Genomic DNA, 23,322 nt, shown 5'->3' with positions numbered 1-23,322 from the left:
AAACCATACATCAATGGAAAGTTTATTTATTCAGTTCACAGATGATGCATAAATATAAATTTCCAAAAACTGACCCATGTGACTGGTTTTGTGGTCCAGGGTCACATATATGACTGTTGCACTATATTCCATGTAGGGCTGCACAATATTGAAAAAAAAAAAAAACTGACTTTGTAAGTTTTTATTTATTTATTTGTTTAGTTTTTTGCAACAAATACATTATTGCTATATGAAGAAAAATACATTTTCTAAATAAAAACGGAAAACATTTGAAAACATAAAAATGTGTACATTTTTAAAAACGATATCTTTATCATCAGTCTATAGGCACGTAGTGTTTCTTTACAAAGTGACATCGCCAACTACTGGCCTGGCAGAATAATACATTTTTGACAAATCGGAAATCTGGTCATTTTCCGGCATTATCATCTGTACGCGAAAATGCGAAGGAAAAACGTTTGTTTTTGTCATCTTTGTCGTGTAAACGTATCCTTAGTTAACATCTGCATAGAAAATGAATAAATAAATCAAAATCATTTTAATAAAATAAATAATTTAATAATTTAGATAAATAAATAATTTAAATAAAATTAATTTGGGAAAAACTTAAAAAATCTAAAAAAATATATGTATAATCTTTACAAGAACCAACTCAAACTTTTTTCACTAAGCATACGTTTTCATATAGGCCTCATTTCCACAGTTTTTGACTCACTTTTTTTATACTGTAGGTGTCAATCATTCAGCTGTGCCAAAATTGAAAATATCTTTAAAAATAATTCCTGACGACAAAAAACGTGGAGAACTTATTGTGCAAATTTAGCCGTATATGAAGGGCTGTGCGTCCATCCCTCACAGCTTTGTTTTCATTCGTGAAGAAATTAAATATGAACGATATGCTTTCTCTTAGGATTCATTGTGATTGTTTTGATATTGTACATCACCCCTAAATCTTCAAATCTTCTTAATGGAATAAAAATAAAAGTAGACCTGCATCAGTCTTTTGCCTAAAAAAGTTTGCCATGACTAGCATGACCCTAGATGTTCAGCTGGCATGAATTATGTATTGTCTGTCTATCTCTAAGGGAAGAGTGAGCTCTCATCATAAGATGCCCTTGCAGAAGCTATTTGAATTTCACTGAGGCGGCAGCTCTTCGCGTCCCTCTCCCTCGCTGTTGTTCTCAGTGATTGCAGGCAATTTATAAGCTTCTCACATCTACAGGTCACAGTGAAAAAGCACACACACAACCACGGCTAGGCTGCAGTTAACAGTGGGAACATGATGAGAGTGTGTTTGTGCGAGTGGGTTGAGAGGGAATCAGAGAGAAAGAGAAACACAAATTAGCACACGCATGTAATTGTCCTCTAAACACAAACACAAATAATGGAGTATTTGTGCTTTTAAGGTTTGCCATGAAGGTTATGTGCTTTTCTATGTGTTATTCAATGGGTTCCTTGACTTTCCGGCTTCATATTCCTGTGAGGACATGTGGGCATCTCTACTTATCACTTCTTGTGTTCTGGTACCCTGGAACTCTAATTAGCACTAATTGCAAGTGCACTCAACCATGCTGAAGATGCATCTCTGAAACCCATTGCCATATTGCTCTTTCTAACCATAAAATGTGTTGAGGAAATGCTTTCGAGGTGCAGTCTTGCGTTTTAGAGGGAAAAAGAATTGTGTGTCAGCCATTTGCGGAAGAACATGCTGTTATTTCTAGGTGAATGATCCCACAGTGTAAAACATGAGTGTGTTTACCGTGCAAACAGCAAGTACTTTTCTCTCGGATCACTCAAGCACATTTAGAAAGATTTTACAGGGCCTGATGAAAATCAAGGCACCATCTCTCCAAATGCAATTCCAATGTAGTTTTTTTCCCCCAAGATATTTTTATAAATATATATACTTTATATATATGCTGCTGATGACACACATTTTACATGAGAATGTTATGGCCGTGCTATGGAAGTCCAAATCAAATTTCCCAGGAATGAGACAATAAAGTATATTCAATTAAATGCAATCAATTCAATATAACTGCAATATAATAGAATAATATTATAATAGAATAATAAATAATAATAACGTTAAAAAATGCATTCTGATCACTGGCTGTCAAGGGGTGGCAATATGACCAAATTCTTATTTCACGATATGAGAAATTTTATTTCACGATTAATGACATATATCACAATATAGTTATTTTGTGTTATCTGATCTAATTTCTGTTATGAAAAATAAGAAAAAAGCAAATTACAAACAATAGGACAGAAAAAATAAAAATAAAAATGACTGGTGCAATAGGTTTATTTAACATGTAGTTTGTAGTGTAATTTAATAATCAAATGTATAAGTGAAATATTACATAGTCTTCACTGTATGAATTAAATATAACTGTATTCTTGTTGCACTTTATTTTACAGTATGTGTACTTACAGTGTACCTACCTAAGAAAGTACTGGTTAATATAAAGTAACTACGTGGGTTATGGTTTGTTTTTAAGGTATAGGTTCAGGGTTAGTACCTAGTTATTACTCAGATATTGTAATAACTGTAATAAGTACATATGCACACAGGGAACAGGACTGTAAAATAAAGGGCTAACTTTTTTCTTATTAAAGCTAAAAAAGTTATTCAGTCAAGAGCAAAAGGTTATTTTTTCTTTAGTTTGATTCACATTAATGACACAGAGCTGCAGGTTTATTAGGCTGCTGTCACTTTAAGACCAAACGCACGGATCCATTATACTGATACACATTTACACCCAACTATTTACTTTCACTTGAGACATAACCGGCTGTGTTTACATGAATACTCCACACACGATGGGCATTTTGACATAATTTTGACCATTCAAGCGCAATAAGACGTGAAAGAGATATGAATTCGTGATCACATGATGAGAGACGCGGCTTTCTGCGTTTATGTTGTTTCATCACACTGAAGTGTCAATAGTGCTATATATTTACATACCGTGATATAAATGATATAGCAAAACAATAGACAGTTTATACCTTGGTAACGATATATATCGTCATACCGCCCAGCCCTAACTTGGAGGTTTGCTAGAATTATAATTTTTTTTATTAATTTGGTAGCCCATGTCCATAGTAAAATCTCTTTGGTCCAAAAAGCTACACTAAGCTACACAAAGCTGTAAATCCACCAATGTTTCCACTTTATCTGCAATTCATGCCATATTTTTGTGCTTTCAAGCAGCAACTGCTTCTGATTATTGTGATCGTGTTTCTAAAATGGGTTTTAGCCCTGATTTACCGCCGCTGGTTCTGCTCTCTTTGGCCTCCTCCTCCATGTCGGAAATCATCTTATGAGGGGATGATGAATGAAATTAATGGCTCTGTAATCTCTTGCTGGTTTGAAAAAACAGCGTGTGTGTGAGTGAGTATGTGTGTCGGCTGGTTTAATGATTCAAGCCTGCCATGGCTATATCATGTGTGTGTGTGTGTGTGTGTGTGTGTGCGTGCAGCGTATATAGCTGTGCATGTGGGAGGTTGAAGAGGACTCGAGTAAAGAAATCTCACTCATAATAATCCCTGGCCCTTTAAGGAGCTTTATTTTGAACAGCTCAGGCTAAAAGTGGGATGTGTCTTCCTCATCATGACTTTCTGCCTATCAGCCCCAGCAGCGAAACCCTTGCGTTGGGTAAATGAAAGACGTCTCCTTATAATTATCTTGCTACTTAAAGAAAAAAGCTAAAGTTGATAATCCTCAAAGTGAAGATGTCCGATTTGAACCCCCAGACTGATGTCATGGATGAAGTGGAGCTTGAAAAGCTAGTTATTGAGAATGCTCACTTGCGTATTTTAGACGCTCTTTATTGTATTTCTAAGTCAAAATATTACTGATCTTCCATACGGCCTTCTTAACATTGTCATATGAACACTGATGAAGGGTGCTTTTTTAAAATATAAATTGGGGTCCAAAAGATTTTTATTTATTTGTTTATTTTTAAAAACTTTTTTAGGGGGAATTTGGGAAATATAATGTAAATATTAAAGTTTTGATTTAAAATAAAAGATGAAATATTTAAGAATCAGCTCTATTTGGGACTTTGATTAATAACTCTTTTAAAGGTCAGATTTCTAAGTAAAAGGAAGTTTTGACTTTTTAAATTTTCACTTCACATTTTTTATGCTGATAATGTAAAAAAATATATAAAAATAAATAAATAAATAAATAGTGTCTTTTGGACTCCACTCTGTATATAGAGTATATCTGTTTAAACATACATACACACACACACACACACATATATATATATTTTTTTTATTTATTTTTTTTTAATTTATTTTACCAGATCTTAAAATGAATATCAATTTTGTATACTGTACTTTATGATGTTGTGATGACTGAGCTCACTTAGAATTTTAGCGATTGACTTTTAGTGTTCTATTTTTATTTTATTGGTAATTCATAAAAGTTATATAATTAAAATGTAGAGCATTCCTCTGTTTTAGTAGTTAGTAGTATGTAAATTTGCAAACAGAAGGAAAAGGAATTCAACAGTAAGAGGCCGAGTGCTCAAATGGTCTCAGGGTTCTTCACAGTTGCTAAGGTGACTCCCAAACAACATGGTCAAATGTGTTTGCTAATAGTGTAAATGTCCCTTTGCACACACTGTAACAATAGACAAATGGTCTTACACTGCAAATAAATAGATGGAATCTTGTTGTTCTCACACTGACCTTTCCCACCAGTGGCTTGTAATGGAAACCTGCCAGTAATGTGGACGTGAGTGACGTTGTACAAAGACCTCTAGCTCTCTGTCTTTCCCCCTGTACCTGACCTCATTCTCTCTTTCCCACGCCATGCCGATGCTTCTGTCACCCAACTCTGAGATTCTGTAGAACTATTTGTGCAATATTAAGGTATAGTATCTAAATCTTGGTGTCCTTTTCAGTTTACTTCCAAAAGAATTTGTCCAGGTTACTGTGCCCTGAAATTCTTGTAATTTAATGCTGGCGATTTCATTGGTCGGCTTGTTCTTTTGGGGAAGCTCGACTCGTTTCATTGGCTGGCTCTCAGAGCAGACCATAAACTGTCTTTTTTGTATTGGTTAATGTGCTCCTTTAGTGATTCTCTCTCTGCAAAACCTTTACTTCGTTTCGTCATGAGCTCTTTGTGTAATGGCACTCTTTCAGCATGGGAGTTTAGTGCTTCTAACCAAACTTCCCTTATTGTCACCAACAAGGAAAGAGTCAGTGTCTGGATTCTAACTAACCCTACAGTCTTAAGTGATACTGTATACTAATCTTGAATAAAATGATGTGAAGCTTGTTCATAAATGCCAGTTATAAGGATTGAATTTTAGGAAGTGGGGCCATCACATGAACCATAAATCGATGTGATTTAAATTGCAGAAATATGTTTCATTTAATATTTGACATCAAAAAGTTTTCTACCCTATTGGGCTTTAATTATATACATGTGTTTTAATTACAAAGTAACCTTTTTTGATGCACTGAACATTGTTGCCTTTATTATAAATTACAAATATAGGGAGTTACACAATACTTTCCCCAACACTGATTATGATATTCATGAGATTATATATACATTATATATATATATATATGAAGAGTTCAGATGCAAAAGCCTCTAAGTGCCATCTGAAATTTTCTTCTAGAATGATAATTTTTATCAAGCTCGTATATTTAAGTTCAATAATTTCACTTACGTAAATGGCAATGCAAATTACCTATTAATTGTCATTTAAGTGAAATTACTTAACTTAAATACTTAGCTTGATAAAAATGATCATTCTAGAAGAAAATTTCAGATGGCACTTAGAGGCTTTTGCATCTGAACTCTTCATATATAGACATTGCAATGTCTTTGCTGCTGATCTTTGACGATCCAATTTAAGAGGCGTTGTGTGTGATATTAACCAGGGTTAATAAAGTGAGATTAAATACACAAAGTGTGTTATTTAACATATTTAATAATTGCAGGTTTGTGTAATATTCTGAGATTGCACTTCACCGTTTTTATCCATTCTAAGGAATACTGAATCTGTTTTTGTGCAAGAGAGATGAATAAATGCATGTTCACATTTAGTCTAGATCTACAATGACCATCATGTTCACACACAACGCCTCTGCACTCACTCCTGATTTCTCTCAACATGAGGACAGGAGAGCTGTCAGTCAATAAATGGGAAAACAAAGTAACCTGTGTTACTTATCTGAAAAAGTAACTTCAGATATTTTGTTTTTAATTTAAAAGTAAGGTGTTTCTTTACTAGTACTTGAAAAAAGGAGTCTGATTACGTGACTCGTGTTACTAATACATTACCCCAACACTGTATATTTTTTATCTTACAAAATATCTCACAATTTATTTCTTTATTTATTATTAAGGTATAACTACTGGCACAACTGACAAAACAGAAGAAAATGTTTATTGTTTAGCCCTGAAGTTCATTCCAGCATAGTAAATTGTAGTAAGAGACACGACTTGGATAAAGAGACAGTGTGTCCCGGCAGTGGAGCAGTGCGGTCTGTTCCCTGGCTCAGTATTGCTCTGTCATCACTGCACCAGTGCAACTGAAGACACACCGTCTGTGACAAACTCACACCACTGCTCTTTCTCTGCTCATTTATAGTGCCACTGTAAATGCTGCACCGCATGAAGTTCAGGCACGTGAGATGTGTCTTCCTCATCATGCATGTGTTTGTTTGTGGATGTGTATGTGAGACTGTCTGCTCACAGATCATTCCACACTGTTGCTACGGTCGGGATATTAAAGATTAAAATGTGTGCTAGGACTGAATGTTTTATGAAGAGAAACCTCACTAGTGCGTGGCTGGTGTTTACCCATGTCATGGTGCAGGGAAGATGCTATTGGCTGGAGTAGAGAACACGTCAGCACTGAACGAGAGGATTACATCAGTGAGAGAGAGAGAGAGAGAGAGAGAGAGAGAGTGAGAGAGAGAGAGAGTGAGAGAGAGAGAGAGAGAGAGAGAGAGAGAGAGAGAGAGAGAGAGAGAGAGAGAGAGAGAGAGAGAGAGAGAAAACGAGCAGAGAGAGAGAGCAACTTTGCAAGATGCAACTTTAACTGAGAAACAAAATGACAAAGGTGACTGAAGCAACATATTTTACATTTACATAAAAAGAAGTGCACTCTGTTAAATGCTGTACAGAGGAATAATGTGAAATGTTTTAAATATTGTATGAAATGATACAATTTAAAATGAATTAATAATGGTAGCTGGATATAACTCGACAGACTGGAACAGATCTCAGGGGTCTCGAGACCTGACTTGACTGTTTCTTAAAATCTTGGTGCTCATGGTGCGAGATGCTGAAAATACATCGCAGTGTAGTGGACTAATAGGGCATTATACATTTGTACATACACCATTGAAAAGTTTTGGGTAAGTAAGATTCCTTTAATGTTTTATCTAGGGGTGTAACGACGATACCCTCATGTAATGATTCGATACATATCACAATACTGAACCCACGATACAATATTATCGCGATACTCCAAGACATATGGTAAAAAAAATACACTGTTGATTAAAATGCTAAATTTGATTTTACATTGTGGGTGTAAATGAATAAGCTCGGACCTAATGCACAGGACAATAGAGACACCAGAATAAAAATATTCATGATTCTGAAGCTGAAAATACAGAATTATTTTAGACGAATATGCTTGAACTCTGTCACAGACTAGATATTTAAAATAGTGTAGGCTACTTTTTACTGAAAACAAGACATTTGGCATTACCAGGACCCACAAATATCCCCCCATTGCATTATTATACATATATTCAACATTATATATTGTAGTTTAATGTAGTAGCCTACTGACACTAAAACTCTGAAAACTTGAATTTTTTCACACAGTAATTTTCATTTTGGGTAAATTATACACAATACAGATCACTATCCACGATACATATTGATGCATTTTTGTATTGCGATATATTGTGACACGATATATTGTTACACCCCTAGTTTTATCTGTAATGACACTGACAAATGTTAAATCTGCATAGACATTAAAGGAGTCATGACATGGATTTTTAAAAATTATTTTAATATGTTTCTTGAAGCTTATAATGTTAATAAAGTTTTTTGCACAAATGTACAAAATGTAATGCACAAAATGCACAAATGTAACAAATATAACAAATATAAATGTGGAAACAAATATAAATATGGAAAAACCGTTATTTAGAGACAAAGCATTATGAAATCATTTACAGAGCTGCATATTATGTCTTTTATGTGCCATTGCAACTATAAGTGAGTTTAGTTTAGTGATCATATATATTCATCAGCACATATGATATCAATATTTATAGTCTGATAAACATTATTGTCACAATGTCCGGGCTGACTTATTACTGCCATGACATTTTAATAGGTGCTGCCAGCAAAAATATATTGCTGTATACACTGCAGATGACACTGAAGTTTGTCAATTCAGGACAACATTGAATTAAGCTGAAGAGGGCCACACATCCAGACTGACATTTCCGCCTCAATTTTTGCAACAAATTTGATTCTATGGTCTGTGCCAAGCATAAAATGAAGCTCATGTTTCAGATATCATAACAGTGTGTAGGCATAGGAAATGCACTTCATGGCTATTCCATACTCATAACACCTCCTTCATTTGACTGGTATAAGCTTCCGCGCGCTAACGGACAGACCCTGGAGTGCAGAAGACAGGTTGTTCAAAGACTGACACTGATTTTACTTTTATCCATGCACTGCACATCCACCCCATGTTGCAAAATGTAAGTCTCAGTAGGTGATGGAGCTTAGATATTGGATCTTGGCCAGTTTAAAATATCAGTTAAAAATGATATTTTCTGTGTATAAATGAAAAGAGTACTTCCAAGTGCATTTGCAAAAATAATGACTATTTTTCAAAAAGGATTCCTGAATGCTCCCTTGGGTCAGAAAATAGATAGTCCTGAGAGCATTTCCATGTATACCACCTTTAATGGGACACAACAATATGTGGAAATGGACCTTTTCCATTAAGGCTATGACCACAGAGGTTTTGGATAAGGAATACAATAATGCTGTGCAATAAAAACACCGGTACCGCTCTGCTGTAATATCACCGGATTGTTTCTATCACCAGGCTCCATTGGGAGAGTTGTATTTCAAGCGCGATTGTGCGTTGTTGCAGTATTGGTATCTGTTTGTATTCTGAGCTTGCATCGTGCTGTGTAGGCAGTGTAGCTGTGTGAGAAAATCTGTATGAATGGCCTATATTTGTAGTACATGGAAAAGGGAAAAGGCTTTTACTTTAAAGGTGCAGTAAGCAATTTCTGAGAAACACTTTTGAGATTTGATATCAGCCCAAACAAACACACTCCTTCCTTCATTGCTCCGCCCCTAAAATGCACAAACACACAGTTTAGTCTGATATTGTTGAAAAGTGTTTAGGTTTGGGGATAGGGTAAAGGAATCTAAAATGTATCTATAAATCAGTCAAATGTAACTAAAATATATTTATGATACAAATGATTTTGGTTTTGTACCTGTAAATGTTACAATACAGACGACAACCTACGTATAAATAATAGCTATGTTTCCATCCAAAGTTGTGAATTGAACTTATGTGCAAAATTGGAATATCGCATAAAACAGTTGCGAATAAAGTAGCGTTTCGATCCCATGTGTTCAAGAGAACAATCATCACTTCCTGGAAAATTGGCGCAAAATATCTGTAATAAAAATGGAAGTTGCTGCAATCGTGGAAGAAACTGTGGATCTTTTTTCCCTACATCTTAAATGACTTGCACCTCAGAACACACAGACGAAACGCAATAAACGCTGTCATGTTATCTTGCGTTCGGATGCTGGTGTTTAGGAACGCAATCATGTGAGACGCTTCTGGGAGGGAATTAAACCAGATCATTCTGATGACAGACTTGCTCAGGTATTTCAGAATGATAAAACCAACATTTGAGATGCTGTGCGATGACACTGATCCGCTGGTTAGTCCAGTTATCTAATCACACACACTGCTAAGGCAAAGTCGCATGAGTATTGTTACAAACCCTTTTAGTCTAGAGGGAATAAGGCGTGCAACATTAAAATATTGAACGCGTACTGGAAAACATCTCACACACAAACCAATTTAGTTTAAGTAAATGATACATTTATTACAATGAGAATCAATATGAAAAGTACACCTCAAAGTAATTGATTACATAAACAACTTATACAAACCAAAGAAAAGGTTCACAAAAGAAAAAAGGTAAAGAGAAAAGAACTAGACCGTGCCAAATCAAAGAAATAAGTAAAACCAAAACCAATCTTACTAGAAAAACAAAACAATATATAATCTGACTAAATTAACATTCAGCAAGGACAAAAACAAAAGATCTTCAGCGTCAAAGACGCCCTAAATAAACTACTCTTGCTAACAAAACGAAAAATACACAGAGTGGCATAGGTCGCTAAACTAGTGTTCTACACACGATTGATAACTCACATGTATATCACGTGATATCTTTATTGTGCATTGAGGGATTTATTCAGTAAATGTGTTTCCATCGTAGTTTATGTGCATGTCTTAATATCAGATAAAAAAAAGTATCTGACTTATTTGAGCGCATACATTTTCATGCACTTTTTTCTTTTTTTTTATGCGCATGCATTTCCATTCAAGATTTTGTTTTTATTCAATATCCCAAAATTTGCATAAAAGTAGGTGGATGGAAACATGGCTAGTGAGATCAGGCTGGATAGATTTTAGATAGATCTAGGAGGGAAATAGGCTCTCTTGAAGTAAACAATTTGACATGGCTTGTTGACCATAGTTATGTGCTTGAGTGGCATCTTTAACATCTGACTAAGTGCTTGTAGAACTGGAGGGGCCGACTCAAAGCGGACGTGAGCCGCTCCTGTGGGGAGTGAAATTAGTCGGAGCTGATTAGGCATGCAAAAAGCAGGGTGTGCAGAACTGGCCTTTTCAAGTCAACAAAGGTAGATGATTATCTCCAGCTGCCTTGCTGAAGAAGCACACATACCGCCAGAGGCCTGTGTCTCAGAACTTCAGGATGTCTAAATATAACATACTTCCACATTGGGTATAATCTATATAGCTTTTACAGTAAATATCAACTGAGATATGAGATATACATACAGGCATTTGATGGTATTTCGCTTAAATTTCCCTTATTTGAATGGCAAAATGTGATATTTAAACTGCACAATTATTGTGGTTATCTGAAATAATTGCGATTTAGATCAAATAATTGTCACAGTCACCAGCTCAGTCATCAACTCTGTAACCTGTCTGCACTACACTTCCCAGCATCCCTTCTGGTCCCCACCTGCACTCAGTCAGCCATCACCACACCTGCTGCAGATCATCACCACATACTGATTCCCTGTACCTGCAACGTTACTGCTACATAAACAATCAGACTCCTCACCTGAACACTCACCTGAGATCATCCTGTCAAGTCTCCTGTCTTCCATCGTGTCCATCCTTCACCGAGTTTCCACTTCAGTCATCGCCAGCTAAGTCTTCATCACCTATCATGAAGTCACCATCCTTTCACCATCGTCTGGTTCCCGCTGTTGTCTCATCACTCTTGCTTTTACTTGAATAAGTCAAGTCAAGTCAAGTCACCTTGATAACAGCTTCACAGTGATAACATGAAAATAATACAACAAAGTTTGTTTCTAGAAGAAAAATGCGTCATTGTCCACCTGAAGTTAGGCAGATCAATAATATTGTTGAATATTAAATGTCCCCAACTAAGCAAGCCAAAAGTCAAGGCAACAGTGGCAAGGAACCAAAACTCCATCAGGAGACACACGTGACAGAATGGAGAAAAAAAACCTTGGGAGAACCCAGGCTCAGTCGGGGCCAGTTCTCCTCTGGCCAATGAACGAACAGTGTATGATTATGATTCAGGCAGTATTACAGGTCAGAAGTTAGATTGGATCAGAACATTTATCCAGTTCCATCTGGTTGGAGGTTGGAGTCATCACGCCAGTATGGACAAATCAAGTATGGACAAATTATTTTATTAAATCGAATAAACCATTTCATCTTACCATCTGTCTGTTCCCTTTTGTGAGTGTGACAATAATCATGATCAGATGATTAACCAATTGTGACGGGCTTAGCTAGTGAGTTATTGTAATGTCTGACTTGCATTTTGGATAATCTTTTACCTTTTTTTGTGTGTGCAATCAGCATCAGCCGGTCAGTGAACTGGTGGTGGGTGATCTGTTTGAGGCTGATGAAGTCATCTATGTCCTCCTCACTCCTCTCTTCCTTCTCATTTAATCAGATCAGAGCTTGATTTGTCCTCAGATCACTTCAGGAGTTTATCTCTGCTCCTCAGCCTGATCTGACAACAGAACAACACTGCAAACAGCCTCATTCAAATGTACCCAAATCAACATCTTTGTGTTTTCGCTATTCCTGAACATTATAACCCCAACATTTATGTGCGCTGCACATTTTTGGAGAACAGCTTGTGTTCCTTTTATAAGCTCTTGCTTTTGTAAGACGATTCACCACCCCTTAGGTAAATTAACCATGGTTTTATGATCGATTACTATTTGTATTACCTTAGTTTTCCCCAACAAATATAACGATTAAATGGTGGATAACATCGTATCTATAATGTATAAGAAATTACAAAAAACACCACTCTGAAACGTCCTGTGAAATCAGTGCTTGCAAAGTCTGTGCATGAAATCCGTTCTGCATGATCCTCTTGTTTGTTAACATTGTCAGGGTCTGAATCGGGCTTGAATTGGTTTGAAATTGACGCCATTCTCAATATTTACACTAGAGAAGAACTTGCGGCTATGAAGGGGTGGGACATTTCCCGAATCACAACACAGTCCAGCTAACCAATCACAGCACATTTCGTATTTCGGAAGGAGGGGCTTCATCAAAACCGGCGTGTTCGAGCCAGACTGGGGAGAGAGGTTAAGTTAAAGACTGTTGTCATTGTACTGCTGTGCAAAACAACAAAATTTGTTGTGCTGTAATATAAAATTATGCGTTTTTTGAATGATCAAGCATGAAAACATTCTAGTACACCCCAAAAACAAAATCAAGACTTTGTAAAAGGTCATAATAGTTTATCATGTAATATTTATATTATTTGATAGCAGCTTTATTTCAGTTACCAAAAAAGAGAGATTATTCTGAATAGTTTTAGTTATCAATAACAATGCTGCATGAGGTTAAGCCGCTCATTTGACCCGAGTTGCTCCTGAGAGCAGAGCACTGGAGCCGTTCTCACACTGAACCGTGCTGCAGAGACCCGCTCTCCTCAGGCTCTCTCTCTCTCTCTCTCTCTCTCTCTCTCTCTCTCTCTCTCTCTCTTTCTGTCTGCGCGTTTTCCCTCTCTCTTTTATTCTCTCTCTTGCAATTTTCTTCTAGAGATTCGTGCCTGTCTCTGCAGGATTCTTCAGTCAGTGATTGGCCCTCTGTTGCATTGGCTCTCTCTTCACATTTATCACATTCTCTCTTTACTCCTAACAATCTTTTTATTCTTCAGTATATTGGTCACACTTTAAATTGGGTGTCTTTACATCAAAAAATAAGTACAATGTACTTATTGTGTTCATATTGTATTGCGAAACACTTGCTGCTATTGAGGTGTGATGCGGGTAAGTTTAGGGACAGGTTTGGTGGGATGGTTAAGGTGTAAGAGAAGGGTCAACAGTGAAATTATGGATGTAATTACAGAAATTAATTACAGCTGTAATTCCATGCAGGTATTTTTTTTTAAAATATAAGTACAATGAAAAACATTTATGTACACAATAAGGGTATCAAATGATGAATTAAAATGTTAGTATATCGTAGTTAAATACCTAATATTGTCATACCTAATTTTTTCCTATAGCATTTTATATTGACATGTTGTACAATACAGTATATAAAGGTAACACTTTACAATAAGTTTTCATTTGTTTACATTATTTAACATGAACTAACAATGGACAATATTCCTACAGTATTGTTTAATCTTAATTTCAACATTTACTAATACATTATTAAAATCAAGTTAACATTAGCTGATTAGTTGCACTGTGAACTGAAAAAACAATTTAAAATATTTTTACCAACTAACATTTTTTTACTAAAGCTATTTTGCTCATTGGTAGTCCATATTAGCTAATGCATTAACTAATGTACATTATTAAAATCAATTTAACATTAGTTAATGACAATTTAAAATATTTTTACTAACTAACATTAACAAAGATGAATAAATGCTTTAAAAACTATTTTGCTCATTGGTAGTGCATGTTAGCTAATACTAATGTTAAATTACCATGTTGTAAAAATTTGCCTAAAGTATATTTTTATATAAAACAGCATCCACATGGCAGAGCAAACATTTATTTTTGTGCTGATATTAAATATCTCAAAATCTGTATGAAAATAGAAAAATATATACACCTTACACAACATGTGCTGATTTGCACAGTTGGCTAAATCTGTTTCTTATTTTAGGGAGCAGCACTACCTCTTCTGTTTGAATGTTTTCTTTTCCTTTTTCACTTTATTTATTACATAAAAAGTTTTTTTTTTAATATATATTCTGAGCTGCGATGCAGCTGTATTTTCTGTATGAAAGGCGCTATATGAATAGAATGTATTATTGTTTTTATGATCTGCATTAACACTTGTCTGAGGTGTTGTGTCCTTAAGAGGACGTTATTCTTCTGTGCTCTTATGAAATATTATGTTTCAGGTGAGAGGAAATGCTGACGGTGAATAGACAGTCATAAATATCATAATCCAGTCTGTTCTCAGTTATGGTGTGGGTCAGCGGATGTATACAGGAAAATTATACAGGAATCTGCTGTCACACAATAGAAGCTTTTTTCCACAAAAAATCCACTGCTTTTGTCTCCTTTCTTTCTTTCTTTCTTTCTTTCTTTCTTTCTTTCTTTCCTTCCTTCCTTCCTTCCTTCCTTCCTTCCTTCCTTCCTTCCTTCCTTCCTTCCTTCCTTCCTTCCTTCCTTCCTTCCTTCCTTCCTTCCTTCCTTCCTTCCTTCCTTCCTTCCTTCCTTCCTTTCTTTCTGCAAATATGTACATTTTCTGTGCGACTTTTTATATCCCGGCAAATTAATGCAGTGAAGGCTTCTTTTACTAAGGATGTTTATCAGTGGTGAGAGAAAAAAGAGTGAGCTCCATCACATGCGGTGTTCACAGGATGGGTGCAGTAGAAATGAGCACTAGTGAGAGGGGGAGAATAGAGTAAGAGTTCTTCTGTGCTGTTCAGGGTGTCATGTTTGTTCTCTTGACAGTGCATCTTTTTCACTTTTATCTCTCATCCACTGAAATGAGTGACAGGGCTATGTTTCTCAGCTTCATTTGATGAAGAGCTTAAAAGAGATGATCATACTGTAAACAAAAAGAAAGGAGGGAGGGCAGATGACAGAGGATGGCTTCAGCTTATTTGAATCAAATGGTTAATAAAACATTTGGGCACTGATCCTGTTGAATACAGTAAACATCAAACCTGCATGCAAATCCTTCCCAGTTAACACACGACGTACCAGTTCCATAATTTATCTGTACTTTTTTGGTAATTTCATGACTTACTAATTGACAACGCAAGTACGATGTTGCATGCTCGTAATTTCATTAGCTCTTTATGTACAGTGAAGTGACAATTGAAGAGTGCGAGCACAGTAATGTCTGTCAGGACAGGAAATTCAGTTTTTCTGAGGTGAGACTGAGACTTTTTATTTTGTAACAAGGCTGACATATAGCCTGACAACATCTCATCTGACAGTAGATACTGAATCAAGACAACACGTTTTTCTCTGTTTATTTAAATTGCATCTGACAGAATAGCCAACCCAGACAGCAACATAGTGTCGGCCAAGATCTGGCCCACATCTCGGCCGCGTGGAATCCACGTGTACCAGATGTGGGCCGGATGCGGGCCAATACTATGTTGCTGTCTGGGAACAGCGTCCACGCACGTCTTTCAAAATAAAAGTCTGAAAACATCAGAAAACATTTCGATTTGTGGTTTGTTGTTGTATTTTTGACTACACACTCCGCGACCCACTCATAACGGTCTTGCGATGCACTATTGGGTCGCGATCTACCACTTGAGAAACACCGATATAGATAATAGATAGAATAGTCAGATAACACACAACCTCGAATTAAACCGAGAAAATAAATGCTCAGAACTGAAATGACTGAATGGATGTCATGTACATAGCTTATTACTTGGGTAAATATAACATATTTGATTTATATTAATATATTATTTATGCAATTTATATTTTAATAAAAAATTTATTTTATAAATTATTATAATGTAGTATTTTTGTATTGTCCTTATAACATATGTTACATGTATTTACTGTAGTAATAACAGTAAATTATGCATAATTACATGCAACTAACTCTGAACCTAACCCTATAGGCTACAAGGACACCTTAAAAATTAAGTGTAATCTACTAAATATACATTATTTTATTTCTAGATATTATTATAATTTTTATGTTTTACATAAATGTTACATAATATTACGTAAAACATATTTAATTATGTATACTTATTTATGTATGATTATTATGTATGTCTTTGTAATTCACACTCGGCTTTGCTGGGGCTTTGGAAATGATGCATCACACTTCTTCTGTATGTAATATAAAGCTGAGGACACGGATGCATTTATTTCTAGCAACTGTGCAGTTCATGAGAGGTTATGCTTTTATCTCTTATCTCTTGAAAAAGACATGGTACAAAAACATGTGTGTTGTGAATGCATGTTTCTGTGGGTGTTTGTGTGTAGGAGAAGGTAATATTAAAGGTGCTGTAAGCGACTACTTTAAAATACCACATAGAAATTGTCCCTACTCTCTGACTAATATCACTGAAATAGGTGCCCTGAGAAATGACACCTATCTCTGTGACAGCCCTCAGCTCTGTAAATGGGAAAAAAAGGGCCGTAGGAGCAGAAAACTAGTCAATTGGAGACTGTATTTTTTCATTAATGTGCAGACATAAGCCCCTTGCACACAGCAATCCCGTTAAATTACCGTAAAATTACCAGAATGACTTTTCAAGTAAATACACAAATGTACTGTTCACACAAGCAACGCCGCTCTGTCTTTTAACCGCTAAGATACCATTCACACATCTGTACCAAAATACCAGTAAACTCTGGCGGAAATAAATGATCGAAATTGATTTTTAAACGCTGAGCTGTTTTCTTCATACACCTGGATTGCAGTGTTACACTGTGTCTACATTGGACACGACAAAGCGACTGTTGCAAATCCATTTGTTCTTCGTGTCAGAAGAAGTGTGAGTCTTGAATTCGTCAGAAATGGAACGGGGCATCAGTTTACTGTCGGGAATTTGTCGTGTCGCGTCACATCCAGTGTAGACAGCATCACTGATTATAATGAGTTCTATCTGTTTTTATCGCATCGCACTAGTTATACTGTAGTTACTATAGTATGCAATAATTGCAGAGACGCAGTGCAGATGAACGGAAAAGGTCAGACGTCTGTCTTGTGCATGTTTACATAGAAAAACAGTTAAAAGCAGCTGAATTTACTGTAAATGGCGACGACAGACTTCTTACGCCAGCACGTTCTGACCTTTTACATGCTCATACAGGTAATCTTCATTTCACACACACCATCATACCGGTTATTTACTGCTAATGTTGATGCTACCTCACTGAAATGAGTTTTTGCAGGGTGTGATGTCTGATATAAAAACAGTAGTCAACATTTGAAGTGGATCAAAAAAGTTCATCAAAGTTGTCCTAAGACAAGAACGGATATTGTTCAAAATTCATGTATAATTTTTTATCCACTTCAAATGTTGACTGTGTAATTTTTGCAAATTATAATAATTTCAAAAAGCATAAAGTAGGCTAATTAAAAATCTGTTTGGCATATTAGTTCTTAAAAATTAAGATTATCTATATCAGTATCAGTCATAATATTGTTCAGTCTTTAGTGATCTGTGGTATTAGATAGACGATGGTGGTCTAAGGCTTGTGGGAGTTAGCAAAATGGCATAAATCGATTACAGCACCGCTAAAAACAAAAACCCTGCACCAATGCACATGCCAATTCTTTTTCACCAATAAGCGCCTTCCTTCGCCTCCAGTTCATTTGTTCTTTGTTGACGGTGACATGCTGTTGAGGAAATCACAAGCGGTCTTTCTGTCTGGAATGCATGATGGTTCAACTGCACAGAGAAGAGAATATAAGGGCTCTGCAGAGAAAAAAAAAGCTAACGCAGTGATTACGTTTCTTCGTTAATTTCATTCGCTGCACTGCCTTCCCTAATGATGATGAGATAACGTGCTAGAGAACACACTGAGCTGTCACAGTGGGCGTCGCGTGCACAAAAGACCCCGACCGAATGAACGGTTCAAATTGAGAGCTAGAACATTTGAATGGTAAGCAGTGCTTTGACAGAATAAACTTATCAGAAAAATGCACAAGGAGTTCATGAGGAATGAATGAAGTACAGCTTAGTGTCTCTTTAAGGTTCAGAAGTGCCGTGCATGTGTCTGTGTGGAAATATTCTACTGTGGCCTAGAGGTGCTAGATGATGCTTGTGAAAATGTTCATTTGTGTAATGCACATAATATGTATCTGTGTCAGAGGTGCATTAAGTCCAGGGACTTTGATACTGAAAGACAATTTATTTTTTATAAAAAATTCATAAGCTCATAATTGTTTTTCTCATGTTTAGCCTTGATTGCTGATGTATACTTTATTACAGTGCCTCTGTTTCTTCATCTATCTACAGGAAACAAAATGTGTTTGCACACATACAAGAGACCACATTGAAAATCTGCGAAATTGAGTTTTTTTTAATGCCTTTTTAAAAAAGAATAATGAAAAAATCTTTTATTCAGCAAGGTCTCATTAAATTGATCAAAAGTGACAGTAAAAAGATCTAATAAATGCTGTTCTTTTTAACTTTCTATGCATCAATGAATCCTGAAAATATCATGGTTTTCACAAAAAATATAAACTAAATATTTAACAGATATAAAAACAGTTATTTTAAATTGTAATAATATTTTACAATTTTTACTGTATTTTTGAAGTAAATGCAGCCTTGGTGAGCATAAGACTTCTTTCGAAAACAAAAATATTTGATGACTTTTATTTTTATATATTACACCATGACATATGTGTATAGTCTTTAAATTGAAACTTTCTTAAAAAAAAAAAAATTATATAAACTTTTTTTGCAAAACCACATGAAACCAGCATGAATAATTTTTTTTCTTTTCTTTGCTGTGGACATTCTTATTTGCCGTTGACGCATATAATTTGAAAACCAGACATTTGTAAAATTCGACTCATCCCCACCCTTGAATATTTTCTGGCAAATCGACTTGTCCATGTTCAAATTTATTCTCAACAATTTCTCCCCTCAAAATCCGCACAGAAAATGTCAAAAAGTCAGCAGATTAAATCTTTAGTGTCGATCTAAAAGATGCACGTCTCTGCTTTACTTTATCTGAAAGTCCTTTTCGTGCACAGAACCCATCCTGTAATGCACAGCAGGTTTTCTCTATAGTGTAGCATCCTGACGAGTGGGGTAAAACGCTCCAGGCTTCCTGGGATACGGTGAATGAAGCCACTGACATGTCTTTCCTGAGATGTGCACTTGTGTGTTAAGCAGAAGCAGAGGTGTGCCATATGGCTGGAGAATGGTAGTCTGCAGGGGATTGTTTCAACAGTGGCTAAAATGCTATTGCCCTGGCATGGCACTCTCAAAAATACTCCCCAGGGCTGAAGTAGAGCACCGTTGAGAAGAATAAAAGGCTGTTTCCACGGCCAGACGGAACGACCAATCTCTCCTGCCCCTTCATTTAAGGCGGAAAAGAATGAAGAACAACCTCGGGCTTTCTGTTCAAGCTTCATAAAACAGGAGGTTATTCAACAGGGGGAATCAGATGGAAATGCTCAGAAAGTTGGAAGCAGTGGCCATCTTGTTTCAGCACCTCTTGCAAAATGTTTCATTCAGAAAACAATTTCATCCTCATTTTGCTTTTTCAAGTAGTCTGCAGGGAGTGAGTCATAGAATATTGCCTATTTCATAATTTCACCTGGTTAGACGACAGCATCTCAGTGCCTCAGTACAGTTTTTAACTTTCACCAATCTTCCTCCCGGTTTAAATCACGTCAAACGTGGAGGCGGAAACAAGGCACAGCATGTTCTGCACGAACAGTGATAAACAATGATCCACAAGGTGGTGCTAAATTGAAATTCAATAACAGTAGATCATTCCTTTCAGGGTGGCAGGTCGATACCTATTGTATTGTTAATGTGATGTCAGGCCCTAATGCCAGTCCTGGTCTATTTTCAGCCCTCCTGCATACATTTCCCACAATGCAGCTGTGCAGAGCGGATGTGCGTCAGCATTTTCAGCTCTGTTCTTGGAAAGAGCTGATTGGAGTTTGTTCCTTTACGTCACACTCTTTCCTCCACTGTTATTATTAACATTACTCACCTTTAAATAAGTTAATTCCTGTTACCATATTTTCACCTCATTTTACAATCTGAAACATGCTGTCTAATATTCCAAAGCGATTTATTGCAATTAGGGCTGTCCTTAACTAAAGATTTTTCTAGTCGACTAGTAGGCGTTCATTTAAGCCATTAGTTGACTAGTCGCATGTTTATAATATCAATTTAATTACTTAAATATATACAGGGAAGAGTGGCATCAAAAAAATGGTTTGAGTTTCAGGGCTGAAAAAAAATATTATATGTAACATTGCTAACATTGTTCTACATAACAGAGAAATACTAAGGCTAAATACTATGGATTTGTTGTGGAGTGAAGGGAACAAAAATAAATTTTTATGGTGTTTCTAATACCGGCATTTTACATTTATTTCTGTACGTGATAATAAAATGTGACTTATATACTGATGCAACCTGTGTTTTTTTTCTCTCTCAACGGTGCAATTTTATTGTACATACAGTAAAAAAAAAAGAAGCAGAAATGTGTCAAATGTGCCATTATTTTATCTCTCACAGAAGCTCAACTTCATCTATCCAGTGAAAGCAGTAGACCGTTCTCAGCTCTTCTTTTGGTCTATTTGTGGCGGCTAAGCTGCTGTTTTTGCTCTGTATGCCTGAGGACAGGACAGACAGGTGAGGTGTAGCAGAGCTGTTGTCTTCTGACAAATTCCTCAAGATGATATGGCGGGGATCATGCGGGGTTATGGCTGTTAAAACCACAGAGAGAGATCGGCAGTGAAAGTAAGACTCGCGTAAAAAGTTCACTCTCTCTTTTTTGATGGAATACAAGCACAGATTGCTCTGTTCTTACACATTTACCTCAGTGTTTTTGCATCGTTTTCTCACATGATATTCAAGGCTAATTCTGTCTAAGCTTTCTTAGTTTAAAGGTGAAGTGTGTAATTTCGGCATAGCAACATGCGTATTTCATTTAGCAAACAATGTTGATTTGAATAGTGAATAAACCAGATCACCGGCCATTCCACATCCAGTTAACATCTCTGTCAGCTTCTTCTTAGTGGCATGATATCATAGCACTTCACCCTATATCTATATAAATCATGGGCAATTTAAGATCTTACTGGGTTGTGGCGTTCTGCTTGATTGTTCTGCACTTTTCTCCTTGACCACCAGTTTCCTCTCTGGCTCCCAGGGGCTCCACCCATTGAGTGCTCCTTCACTCCAGGCATTAACTGCCCTCCATTATTAATGAGTGTGTCATACTGCGGCGCTTCTGCTCTGATCTCAGCACAGTCCATGGGACTGTTGTCAACAGGTTATTGAATATGTCCTGTTCCACCTTCAGCCTACCAGAGGTCTCATAACAGATTTAAAGACTTGGTGATTATGCAGTTGACTGGATGAACTAGTTTGTTGGCCAGATCAGGATCTTGGAGTTATACTCTATTATAATGGAGTTTTATAAAATAAATGCAGAAAATGAAAAATACAGGTCTGATTAGCCTGGTAATATTCTGTACTAATTCCATCATAATATGTATTCTCCTGTATAGTGCCAGATCGCTTTCTCATGAATAAGTTATAGATGAAAACATCATGAATTGTTTATGGTATCTGAATGAAATCTCCTCACGGTGATGTATATTGCTCCTCAAAACTATAATAATATTACTGAAAAGTTCCTGTGATCTATGAATCTTCATGCTGTTTGTAGCACTAGAGAGTTGTCCTATGTAACCCAAAACCAGCGGGACATCCTTGATTTCATTGAATATTTGAACCCCAAGTCAAGCTATATGAAGGATATCAAGAACAAGAATTTCTACAAACAATACACTTTATCATTTTTTCTGTGACAGCCGGGAGGTGGGAGACAGACTTGTATATCAACTGCATGCGCAACCAATATCACTTGTGTAAGCTGATTTATATTGTTGATTTATCTCTGCAATAACCCTAAAAGCTGTAATTGCTCATGGAATGTTGAAATGGAGCGTTTCATGGAGTCAATTAGCAGCCTAGCAGCATTACCTGTCTGTTAACCTACGAGTTTGACTGATGCTGAGTGAATGTGATATGATTTCCTGATTGTGATGGAGCGCTGTTGTTATGGCCCGTGGCATTCAGATAGCGACTTCTACCCGTGTCTTTTCTAAGTCACAGAATGAAAACAAAAAGCATTGTAGAATTGGTGCTCGCTGTATGTCGGAGTCGCACATGATGAGATGTGGTAAAATCCATTAAATAGACCATTAAATAGATTTTATATTAAACAGACCATATATTATGATGTGAATTAGCCGTTAATGGGTATATTTAACTCCACACAAGTACATAACCATTATGCATCTGAGGTTTTGCTTCACTAATGTATCCAAGTGATGCAATCTGAGACAAACATGGTGTGACGGGTTTGGAAGTAGTTTACAAGTTAATCATCTCAGAGCTAGAACAACCATTTTTTATATTTAATTCATATCATTTGTATTATTATAAAATTATTAAAACATCGGCAATTAATTCAGCCCAAACTAACTCACTGAATTTAAACAAGCACATCATATTAATAAATTAAACGACAATATAATAGAATTAAAAATTAAATGGTACAGTCCGACGCAATATAATGCATTACAGTAAGAAAATCCTGTGGCATTTGGAAACATTTTAGAGCAAATCAGGTGTAATGTTTTTTGAGGAGACGTCTTGTTTAAGGGGCTGTATACACAATACCGTTTTCAACTATAAACTGAAAACTTTTTTATGCATTTTGGCCGTTCATTTACACGACAACAGCACTTGAGGCCTGAAAACGCAAACAATTAGAAA

At 36.2% G+C, this 23,322-nt stretch overlaps 1 protein-coding gene across 2 annotated transcripts in view; it reads left to right on the top strand.

Annotated features, from left to right (window-relative positions):
• frmd5a (FERM domain containing 5a) overlaps positions 1–23,322 on the top strand; it is a 117,368-nt gene that overhangs the window by 7,327 nt on the left and 86,719 nt on the right. The window lies entirely within an intron of this gene.

The sequence above is a fragment of the Abramis brama genome (genome assembly GCF_963993115.1).
Source record: "Abramis brama genome assembly, chromosome: 9".
Classification (NCBI taxonomy): domain Eukaryota; kingdom Metazoa; phylum Chordata; class Actinopteri; order Cypriniformes; family Leuciscidae; genus Abramis; species Abramis brama.
This window is presented reverse-complemented; position numbering and strand designations above follow the sequence as displayed.